The sequence below is a fragment of the Somniosus microcephalus genome, chromosome 18 (assembly GCF_052327205.1).
Source record: "Somniosus microcephalus isolate GS21.2 chromosome 18, FLI_Smic_1.0, whole genome shotgun sequence".
Taxonomy (NCBI): Eukaryota; Metazoa; Chordata; class Chondrichthyes; order Squaliformes; family Somniosidae; genus Somniosus; species Somniosus microcephalus.
The window spans coordinates 71,951,622-71,964,805 of record NC_141004.1 but is presented as its reverse complement, the minus strand read 5'-3'; the positions used below and the strand labels follow the sequence as shown (position 1 = coordinate 71,964,805).

Sequence of the window (13,184 nt, the reverse complement as noted above, 5' to 3'; positions counted from 1 at the left end):
ACCGTTCCCTGGGACACTCCACTCAGTATATCACCCAGCACCGATCCCTGGGACACCCCACTCAGTACATCACCCAGCACCAATCCCTGGGACACCCCACTCAGTACATCACCCAGCACCGTTCCCTGGGACACTCCACTCAGTATATCACCCAGCACCAATCCCTGGGACAACCCACTCAGTACATCACCCAGCACCGATCCCTGGGACACTCCACTCAGTACATCACCCAGCACCGTTCCCTGGGACACTCCACTCAGTATATCACCCAGCACCAATCCCTGGGACACCCCACTCAGTACATCTCCCAGCACCGATCCCTGGGACACTCCACTCAGTATATCACCCAGCACCGATCCCTGGGACACTCCACTCAGTACATCACCCAGCACCGATCCCTGGGACTCTCCACTCAGTACATCACCCAGCACCGATCCCTGGGACACTCCACTCAGTACATCACCCAGCACCGATCCCTGGGACACTCCACTCAGTACATCACCCAGCACCGATCCCTGGGACACTCCACTCAGTACATCACCCAGCACCGATCCCTGGGACACTCCACTCAGTACATCACCCAGCACCGATCCCTGGGACACTCCACTCAGTACATCACCCAGCACCGATCCCTGGGACACTCCACTCAGTACATCACCCAGCACCGATCACTGGGACACTCCACTCAGTACATCACCCAGCCCCGATCCCCAGGACACTCCACTCAGTACATCACCCAGCACCGATCCCTGGGACACTCCACTCAGTACATCACCCAGCACCGATCCTTGGGACACTCCACTCAGTACATCACCCAGCACCGATCCCTGGGACACTCCACTCAGTACATGACCCAGCACCGATCCCTGGGACACTCCACTCAGTACATCACCCAGCACCGATCCCTGGGACACTCCACTCAGTACATCTCCCAGCACCGATCCCTGGGACACTCCACTCAGTACATCACCCAGCACCGATCCCTGGGACACTCCACTCAGTACATCACCCAGCACCGATCCCTGGGACACTCCACTCAGTACATCACCCAGCACCGATCCCTGGGACACTCCACTTAGTACATCACCCAGCACCGATCCCTGGGACACTCCACTCAGTACATCTCCCAGCACCGATCCCTGGGACACTCCACTCAGTACATCACCCAGCACCGATCCCTGGGACACTCCACTCAGTACATCACCCAGCACCGATCCCTGGGACACGCCACTCAGTACATCACCCAGCACCGATCCCTGGGACACTCCACTCAGTACATCACCCAGCACCGATCCCTGGGACACTCCACTCAGTACATCACCCAGCACCGATCCCTGGGACACTCCACTCAGTACATCACCCAGCACCGATCCCTGGGACACCCCACTCAGTACATCACCCAGCACCGATCCCTGGGACACTCCACTCAGTACATCACCCAGCACCGATCCCTGGGACACTCCACTCAGTACATCACCCAGCACCGATCCCTGGGATACTCCACTCAGTACATCACCCAGCACCGATCCGTGGGACACTCCACTCAGTCCATCACCCAGCACCGATCCCTGGGACACTCCACTCAGTACATCTCCCAGCACCGATCCCTGGGACACTCCACTCAGTACATCACCCAGCACCGATCCCTGGGACACTCCACTCAGTACATCTCCCAGCACCGATCCCCGGGACACTCCACTCAGTACATCACCCAGCACCGATCCCGGGGGAACCCCACTCAGTACATCACCCAGCACCGATCCCTGGGACACTCCACTCAGTACATCACCCAGCACCGATCCCTGGGACACTCCACTCAGTACATCACCCAGCACCGATCCCTGGGACACTCCACTCAGTACATCACCCAGCACCGATCCCTGGGACACTCCACTCAGTACATCACCCAGCACCGTTCCCTGGGACACTCCACTCAGTATATCACCCAGCACCGATCCCTGGGACACCCCACTCAGTACATCACCCAGCACCAATCCCTGGGACACCCCACTCAGTACATCTCCCCGCACCGATCCCTGGGACAACCCACTCAGTACATCACCCAGCACCGATCCCTGGGACACTCCACTCAGTACATCACCCAGCACCGTTCCCTGGGACACTCCACTCAGTATATCACCCAGCACCAATCCCTGGGACACCCCACTCAGTACATCACCGAGCACCGATCCCTGGGACACTCCACTCAGTGCATCTCCCAGCACCGATCCCTGGGACACTCCACTCAGCATATCACCCAGCACCGATCCCTGGGACACTCCACTCAGTACATCACCCAGCACCGATCCCTGGGACTCTCCACTCAGTACATCACCCAGCACCGATCCCTGGGACACTCCACTCAGTACATCACCCAGCACCGATCCCTGGGACACTCCACTCAGTACATCACCCAGCACCGATCCCTGGGACTCTCCACTCAGTACATCACCCAGCACCGATCCCTGGGACACTCCACTCAGTACATCTCCCAGCACCGATCCCTGGGACACTCCACTCAGTATATCACCCAGCACCGATCCCTGGGACACTCCACTCAGTACATCACCCAGCACCGATCCCTGGGACTCTCCACTCAGTACATCACCCAGCACCGATCCCTGGGACACTCCACTCAGTACATCACCCAGCACCGATCCCTGGGACACTCCACTCAGTACATCACCCAGCACCGATCCCTGGGAACCTCCACTCAGTAAATCACCCAGCACCGATCCCTGGGACACTCCACTCAGTACATCACCCAGCACCGATCCCTGGGACACTCCACTCAGTACATCACCCAGCACCGATCACTGGGACACACCACTCGGTACATCACCCAGCACCGATCCCTGGGACACTCCACTCAGTACATCACCCAGCACCGATCCCTGGGACACTCCACTCAGTACATCACCCAGCACCGATCCTTGGGACACTCCACTCAGTACATCACCCAGCACCGACCCCTGGGACACTCCACTCAGTACATCACCCAGCACCGAACCCTGGGACACTCCACTCAGTACATCACCCAGCACCGATCCCTGGGACACTCCACTCAGTACATCTCCCAGCACCGATCCCTGGGACACTCCACTCAGTACATCACCCAGCACCGATCCCTGGGACACTCCACTCAGTACATCACCCAGCACCGATCCCTGGGACACTCCACTCAGTACATCACCCAGCACCGATCCCTGGGACACTCCACTCAGTACATCACCCAGCACCGATCCCTGGGACACTCCACTCAGTACATCTCCCAGCACCGATCCCTGGGACACTCCACTCAGTACATCACCCAGCACCGATCCCTGGGACACTTCACTCAGTACATCCCCCAGCACCGATCCCTGGGACACTCCACTCAGTACATCACCCAGCACCGATCCCTGGGACACTCCACTCAGTACATCACCCAGCACCAATCCCTGGGACACTCCACTCAGTACATCACCCAGCACCGATCCCTGGGACACTCCACTCAGCACGGTGGCATAGTGGTTAGCACTGTTGCCTCACAGCGCCAGGGACCCGGGTTCGAATCCAGCCTCGGGTGACTGCCTGTGTGGAGTTTGCACATTCTCCCCGTGTTTGCGTGGGTTTCCTCCGGGTGCTCCGGTTTCCTCCCACAGTCCAAAGATGTGCGGTTAGGTTGATTGGCTATGATAAAAATTGACCCTTAGTGTTAGGGGGATTAAATACGTGGGGTTACAGGGATAGGGTGGGATATGTGTTGGTGTAGGGGTTACGGGGATCGGGTGGGATAAGTGTCGGTGCAGGCTCGATGGGCTGAAATGGCCTCTATCTGCACTGTGGGGTTTCTGTGATTTCTGTGATCACCCAGCACCGATCCCTGGGACACTCCACTCAGTACATCACCCAGCACCGATCCCTGGGACACTCCACTCAGTACATCACCCAGCACCGATCCCTGGGACACTCCACTCAGTACATCTCCCAGCACCGATCCCTGGGACACTCCACTCAGTACATCACCCAGCACCGATCCCGGGGACACTCCACTCAGTCCATCACCCAGCACCGATCCCTGGGACACTCCACTCAGTACGTCACCCAGCACCGATCCCTGGGACACTCCACTCAGTACATCACTCAGCCCCGATCCCTGGGACACCCCACTCAGTACATCACCCAGCACCGGTCCCTGGGACACTCCACTCAGTACATCACCCAGCACCGATCCCTGGGATACTCCACTCTGTACATCACCCAGCACCGATCCCTGGGACACTCCACTCAGTACATCACCCAGCACCGATCTCTGGGACACTCCACTCAGTACATCACCCAGCACCGATCCCTGGGACACTCCACTCAGTACATCACCCAGCACCGATCCCTGGGACACTCCACTCAGTACATCACCGAGCACCGATCCCTGGGACACTCCACTCAGTACATCACCCAGCACCGATCCCTGGGACACTCCACTCAGTACATCACCCAGCACCGATCCCTGGGACACTCAACTCAGTACATCATCCAGCACCGATCCCCGGGACAGTCCACTCAGTACATCACCCAGCACCGATCCCTGGGACACGCCACTCAGTACATCACCCAGCACCGATCCCTGGGACACTCCACTCAGTACATCACCCAGCACCGATCCCTGGGACACTCCACTCAGTACATCACCCAGCACCGATCCCTGGGACACTCCACTCAGTACATCACCCAACACCGATCCCTGGGACACTCCACTCAGTACATCACCCAGCACCGATCCCTGGGACACTCCAATCAGTACATCTCCCAGCACCGATCACTGGGACACTCCACTCAGTACATCACCCAGCACCGATCCCTGGGACACTCCACTCAGTACATCACCCAGCACTGATCCCTGGGACACTCCACTCAGTACATCACCCAGCACCGATCCCTGGGACACTCCACTCAGTACATCACCCAGCACCGATCCCTGGGACACTCCACTCAGTACATCACCCAGCACCGTTCCCTGGGACACTCCACTCAGTATATCACCCAGCACCGATCCCTGGGACACCCCACTCAGTACATCACCCAGCACCAATCCCTGGGACACCCCACTCAGTACATCTCCCCGCACCGATCCCTGGGACAACCCACTCAGTACATCACCCAGCACCGATCCCTGGGACACTCCACTCAGTGCATCTCCCAGCACCGATCCCTGGGACACTCCACTCAGTATATCACCCAGCACCGATCCCTGGGACACTCCACTCAGTACATCACCCAGCACCGATCCCTGGGACTCTCCACTCAGTACATCACCCAGCACCGATCCCTGGGACACTCCACTCTGTACATCACCCAGCACCGATCCCTGGGACACTCCACTCAGTACATCACCCTGCCCCGATCCCTGGGACACTCCACTCAGTACATCACCCAGCACCGATCCCTGGGACACCCCACTCAGTACATCACCCAGCACCGATCCCTGGGACACTCCACTCAGTACATCACCCAGCACCGATCCTTGGGACACTCCACTCAGTACATCACCCAGCACCGATCCCTGGGACACTCCACGCAGTACATCACCCAGCACCGATCCCTGGAACACTCCACTCAGTACATCACCCAGCACCGATCCCTGGGACACTCCACTCAGTACATCACCCAGCACCGATCCCTGGGACACTCCACTCAGTAAATCACCCAGCACCGATCCCTGGGACACTCCACTCAGTACATCACCCAGCACCGATCCCTGGGACACTCCACTCAGTACATCACCCAGCACCGATCACTGGGACACACCACTCGGTACATCACCCAGCCCCGATCCCCAGGACACTCCACTCAGTACATCACCCAGCACCGATCCCTGGGACACTCCACTCAGTACATCACCCAGCACCGATCCTTGGGACACTCCACTCAGTACATCACCCAGCACCGACCCCTGGGACACTCCACTCAGTACATCAACCAGCACCGAACCCTGGGACACTCCACTCAGTACATCACCCAGCACCGATCCCTGGGACACTCCTCTCAGTACATCTCCCAGCACCGATCCCTGGGACACTCCACTCAGTACATCACCCAGCACCGATCCCTGGGACACTCCACTCAGTACATCACCCAGCACCGATCCCTGTGACACTCCACTCAGTACATCACCCAGCACCGATCCCTGGGACACTCCACTCAGTACATCACCCAGCACCGATCCCTGGGACACTCCACTCAGTACATCTCCCAGCACCGATCCCTGGGACACTCCACTCAGTACATCACCCAGCACCGATCCCTGGGACACTCCACTCAGTACATCACCCAGCACCGATCCCTGGGACACTCCACTCAGTACATCACCCAGCACCGATCCCTGGGACACTCCACTCAGTCCATCACCCAGCACCGATCCCTGGGACACTCCACTCAGTATATCACCCAGCACCGATCCCTGGGACACTCCACTCAGTACATCACCCAGCACCGATCCCGGGGACACTCCACTCAGTCCATCACCCAGCACCGATCCCTGGGACACTCCACTCAGTACATCACCCAGCACCGATCCCTGGGACACTCCACTCAGTATATCACCCAGCACCGATCCCTGGGACACTCCACTCAGTACATCACCCAGCACCGATCCCGGGGACACTCCACTCAGTCCATCACCCAGCACCGATCCCTGGGACACTCCACTCAGTACGTCACCCAGCACCGATCCCTGGGACACACCACTCAGTACATCACTCAGCCCCGATCCCTGGGACACCCCACTCAGTACATCACCCAGCACCGGTCCCTGGGACACTCCACTCAGTACATCACCCAGCACCGATCCCTGGGATACTCCACTCTGTACATCACCCAGCACCGATCCCTGGGACACTCCACTCAGTACATCACCCAGCACCGATCTCTGGGACACTCCACTCAGTACATCTCCCAGCACCGGTCCCTGGGACACTCCACTCAGTACATCACCCAGCACCGATCCCTGGGACACTCCACTCAGTACATCACCGAGCACCGATCCCTGGGACACTCCACTCAGTACATCACCCAGCACCGATCCCTGGGACACTCCACTCAGTACATCACCCAGCACCGATCCCTGGGACACTCAACTCAGTACATCATCCAGCACCGATCCCCGGGACAGTCCACTCAGTACATCACCCAGCACCGATCCCTGGGACACCCCACTCAGTACATCACCCAGCACCGATCCCTGGGACACTCCACTCAGTACATCACCCAGCACCGATCCCTGGGACACTCCACTCAGTACATCACCCAGCACCGATCCCTGGGACACTCCACTCAGTACATCACCCAACACCGATCCCTGGGACACTCCACTCAGTACATCACCCAGCACCGATCCCTGGGACACTCCAATCAGTACATCTCCCAGCACCGATCACTGGGACACTCCACTCAGTACATCACCCAGCACCGATCCCTGGGACACTCCACTCAGTACATCACCCAGCACTGATCCCTGGGACACTCCACTCAGTACATCACCCAGCACCGATCCCTGGGACACTCCACTCAGCACATCACCCAGCACCGATCCCTGGGACACCCCACTCAGTACATCACCCAGCACCGATCCCTGGGACACTCCACTCAGTACATCACCCAGCACCGATCCCTGGGACACTCCACTCAGTACATCACCCAGCACCGATCCTTGGGACACTCCACTCAGTACATCACCCAGCACCGATCCCTGGGACACTCCACTCAGCACATCACCCAGCACCGATCCCTGGGACACTCCACTCAGTACATCACCCAGCACCGATCCCTGGGACACTCCACTCAGTACATCACCCAGCACCGATCCCTGGGACACTCCACTCAGTACATCACCCAGCACCGATCCCTGGGACACTCCACTCAGTACATCACCCAGCACCGATCCCTGGGACACTCCACTCAGTCCATCACCCAGCACCGATCCCTGGGTCACTCCACTCAGTACATCACCCAGCACCGATCCTTGGGACACTCCACTCAGTAAATCTCCCAGCACCGATCCTTGGGACACTCCACTCAGTACATCACCCAGCACCGATCCCTGGGACACTCCACTCAGTACATCACCCAGCACCGATCCCTGGGACACTCCACTCAGTACATCACCCAGCACCGATCCCTGGGACACTCCACTCAGTACATCACCCAGCACCGATCCCTGGGACTCTCCACTCAGTACATCACCCAGCGCCAATCCCTGGGACACTCCACTCAGTACATCACCCAGCACCGATCCCTGGGACAGGTCACTCAGTACATCTCCCAGCACCGATCCCTGGGACACTCCACTCAGTACATCACCCAGCACCGATCCCTGGGACACTCCACTCAGTACATCACCCAGCACCGATCCCTGGGACACTCCACTCAGTACATCACCCAGCACCGATCCCTGGGACACTCCACTCAGTACATCACCCAGCACCGATCCCTGGGACACTCCACTCAGTACATCTCCCAGCACCGATCCCTGGGACACTCCACTCAGTACATCTCCCAGCACCGATCCCTGGGACACTCCACTCAGTACATCTCCCAGCACCGATCCCCGGGACACTCGACTCCGTACATCACCCAGCACCGATCCCCGGGACACTCCACTCAGTACATCACCCAGCACCGATCCCTGGGACACTCCACTCAGTACATCTCCCAGCAGCGATCCCTGGGACACTCCACTCAGTACATGACCCAGCACCGATCCCTGGGACACTCCACTCAGTACATCTCCCAGCACCGATCCCCGGGACACTCCACTCAGTACATCACCCAGCACCGATCACTGGGACACTCCACTCAGTACATCTCCCAGCACCGATCCCTGGGACACTCCACTCAGTACATCTCCCAGCACCGATCCGTGGGACACTCCACTCAGTACATCACCCAGCACCGATCCCTGGGACACTGCACTCAGTACATCACCCAGCACCGATCCCTGGGACACTCCACTCAGTACATCACCCAGCACCGATCCCTGGGACACTCCACTCAGTACATCACCCAGCACCGATCCCTGGGACACTCCACTCAGTACATCACCCAGCACCGATCCCTGGGACACTCCACTCAGTACATCACCCAGCACCGATCCCTGGGACACTCCACTCAGTACATCACCCAGCACCGATCCCTGGGACACTCCACTCAGTACATCTCCCAGCACCGATCCCTGGGACACTCCACTCAGTACATCACCCAGCACCGATCCCTGGGACACTCCACTCAGGACATCCCCCAGCACCGATCCCTGGGACACTCCACTCAGTACATCACCCAGCACCGATCCCTGGGACACTCCACTCAGTACATCACCCAGCACCGATCCCTGGGACACTCCACTCAGTACATCACCCAGCACCGATCCCCGGGACACTCCACTCAGTACATCACCCAGCACCGATCCCTGGGACACTCCACTCAGTACATCACCCAGCACCGATCCCTGGGACACTCCACTCAGTACATCACCCAGCACCGATCCCGGGGACACTCCACTCAGTACATCACCCAGCACCGATCCCTGGGACACTCCACTCAGTACATCACCCAGCACCGATCCCTGGGACACTCCACTCAGTACATCACCCAGCACCGATCCCTGGGACACTCCACTCAGTACATCACCCAGCACCGATCCCTGGGACACTCCACTCCGTACATCACCCAGCACCGATCCCTGGGACACCCCACTCAGTACATCACCCAGCACTGATCCCTGGGACACTCCACTCAGTCCATCACCCAGCACCGATCCCTGGGACACTCCACTCAGTACATCACCCAGCACCGATCCCTGGGACACTCCACTCAGTCCATCACCCAGCACCGATCCCTGGGACACTCCACTCAGTACGTCACCCAGCACCGATCCCTGGGACACTCCACTCAGTACATCACTCAGCCCCGATGCCTGGGACACCCCACTCAGTACATCACCCAGCACCGGTCCCTGGGACACTCCACTCAGTACATCACCCAGCACCGATCCCTGGGATACTCCACTCTGTACATCACCCAGCACCGATCCCTGGGACACTCCACTCAGTAAATCACCCAGCACCGATCTCTGGGACACTCCACTCAGTACATCACCCAGCACCGGTCCCTGGGACACTCCACTCAGTACATCACCCAGCACCGATCCCTGGGACACTCCACTCAGTACATCACCGAGCACCGATCCCTGGGACACTCCACTCAGTACATCACCCAGCACCGATCCCTGGGACACTCCACTCAAAACATCACCCAGCACCGATCCCTGGGACACTCAACTCAGTACATCATCCAGCACCGATCCCCGGGACACTCCACTCAGTACATCACCCAGCACCGATCCCTGGGACACGCCACTCAGTACATCACCGAGCACCGATCCCTGGGACACTCCACTCAGTACATCACCCAGCACCGATCCCTGGGACACTCCACTCAGTACATCACCCAGCACCGATCCCTGGGACACTCCACTCAGTACATCACCCAACACCGATCCCTGGGACACTCCACTCAGTACATCACCCAGCACCGATCCCTGGGACACTCCACTCAGCACATCACCCAGCACCGATCCCTGGGACACCCCACTCAGTACATCACCCAGCACCGATCCCTGGGACACTCCACTCAGTACATCACCCAGCACCGATCCCTGGGACACTCCACTCAGTACATCACCCAGCACCGATCCATGGGACACTCCACTCAGTACATCACCCAGCACCGATCCCTGGGACACTCCACTCAGCACATCACCCAGCACCGATCCCTGGGACACCCCACTCAGTACATCACCCAGCACCGATCCCTGGGACACTCCACTCAGTCCATCACCCAGCACCGATCCCTGGGACACTCCACTCAGTACATCACCCAGCACCGATCCCTGGGACACTCCACTCAGTACATCACCCAGCACCGATCCCTGGGACACTCCACTCAGTCCATCACCCAGCACCGATCCCTGGGACACTCCACTCAGTACATCACCCAGCACCGATTCCTGGGTCACTCCACTCAGTACATCACCCAGCACCGATCCCTGGGACACTCCACTCAGTACATCACCCAGCACCGATCCTTGGGACACTCCACTCAGTACATCTCCCAGCACCGATCCTTGGGACACTCCACTCAGTACATCACCCAGCACCGATCCCTGGGACACTCCACTCAGTACATCACCCAGCACCGATCCCTGGGACACTCCACTCAGTACATCTCCCAGCACCGATCCCTGGGACTCTCCACTCAGTACATCACCCAGCACCGATCCCTGGGACTCTCCACTCAGTACATCACCCAGCACCGATCCCTGGGACACTCCACTCAGTACATCTCCCAGCACCGATCCCTGGGACACTCCACTCAGTACATCACCCAGCACCGATCCCTGGGACAGGTCACTCAATACATCTCCCAGCACCGATCCCTGGGACACTCCACTCAGTACATCACCCAGCACCGATCCCTGGGACACTCCACTCAGTACATCACCCAGCACCGATCACTGGGACACTCCACTCAGTACATCACCCAGCACCGATCCCTGGGACACTCCACTCAGTACATCTCCCAGCACCGATCCCCGGGACACTCGACTCCGTACATCACCCAGCACCGATCCCCGGGACACTCCACTCAGTACATCACCCAGCACCGATCCCTGGGACACTCCACTCAGTACATCTCCCAGCACCGATCCCTGGGACACTCCACTCAGTACATGACCCAGCACCGATCCCTGGGACACTCCACTCAGTACATCTCCCAGCACCGATCCCCGGGACACTCCACTCAGTACATCACCCAGCACCGATCACTGGGACACTCCACTCAGTACATCTCCCAGCACCGATCCCTGGGACACTCCACTCAGTACATCTCCCAGCACCGATCCCTGGGACACTCCACTCAGTACATCACCCAGCACCGATCCCTGGGACACTCCACTCAGTACATCTCCCAGCACCGATCCCTGGGACACTCCACTCAGTACATCACCCAGCACCGATCCCTGGGACACTGCACACAGTACATCACCCAGCACCGATCCCTGGGACACTCCACTCAGTACATCACCCAGCACCGATCCCTGGGACACTCCACTCAGTACATCACCCAGCACCGATCCCTGGGACACTCCACTCAGTACATCACCCAGCACCGATCCCTGGGACACTCCACTCAGTACATCACCCAGCACCGATCCCTGGGACACTCCACTCAGTTCATCTCCGAGCACCGATCCCTGGGACACTCCACTCAGTACATCACCCAGCACCGATCCCTGGGACACTCCACTCAGTACATCTCCCAGCACCGATCCCTGGGACACTCCACTCAGTACATCTCCCAGCACCGATCCCTGGGACACTCCACTCAGTACATCACCCAGCACCGATCCCTGGGACACTCCACTCAGTATATCACCGAACACCGATCCCTGGGACACTCCACTCAGTACATCACCCAGCTCCGATCCCTGGGACACTCCACTCAGTATATCACCCAGCACCGATCCCTGGGACAATCCACTCAGTACATCACCCAGCTCCGATCCCTGGGACACTCCACTCAGTACATCACCCAGCACCGATCCCTGGGACACTCCACTCAGTACATCACCCAACACCGATCCCTGGGACACTCCATTCAGTACATCACCCAGCACCGATCCCTGGGACACTCCACTCAGTATATCACCCAGCACCGATCCCTGGGACACTCCACTCAGTATATCACCCAGCACCGATCCCTGGGACACTCCACTCAGTATATCACCCAGCACCGACCCCTGGGACACTCCACTCAGTACATCACCCAGCACCGATCCCTGGGACACTCCACTCAGTACATCACCCAGCACCGATCCCTGGGACACTCCACTCAGTACATCACCCAGCACCGATCCCTGGGACCCTCCACTCAGTACATCACCCAGCACCGATCCCTGGGACACTCCACTCTGTACATCACCCAGCACCGATCCCTGGGACCCTCCACTCAGTACATCACCCAGCACCGATCCCTGGGACACTCCACTCAGTACATCACCCAGCACCGATCCCTGGGACACTCCACTCAGTACCTCACCCAGCACCGATCCCTGGGACACTCCACTCAGTACATCTCCTGACACCGAT

At 58.9% G+C, this 13,184-nt stretch overlaps 1 protein-coding gene across 2 annotated transcripts in view; it reads left to right on the top strand.

Annotated features, from left to right (window-relative positions):
* Positions 1 to 13,184, top strand: part of LOC147105372 (tetraspanin-2-like) — a 206,829-nt gene that overhangs the window by 160,589 nt on the left and 33,056 nt on the right. The gene's annotated exons all lie outside the window — the stretch shown is intronic.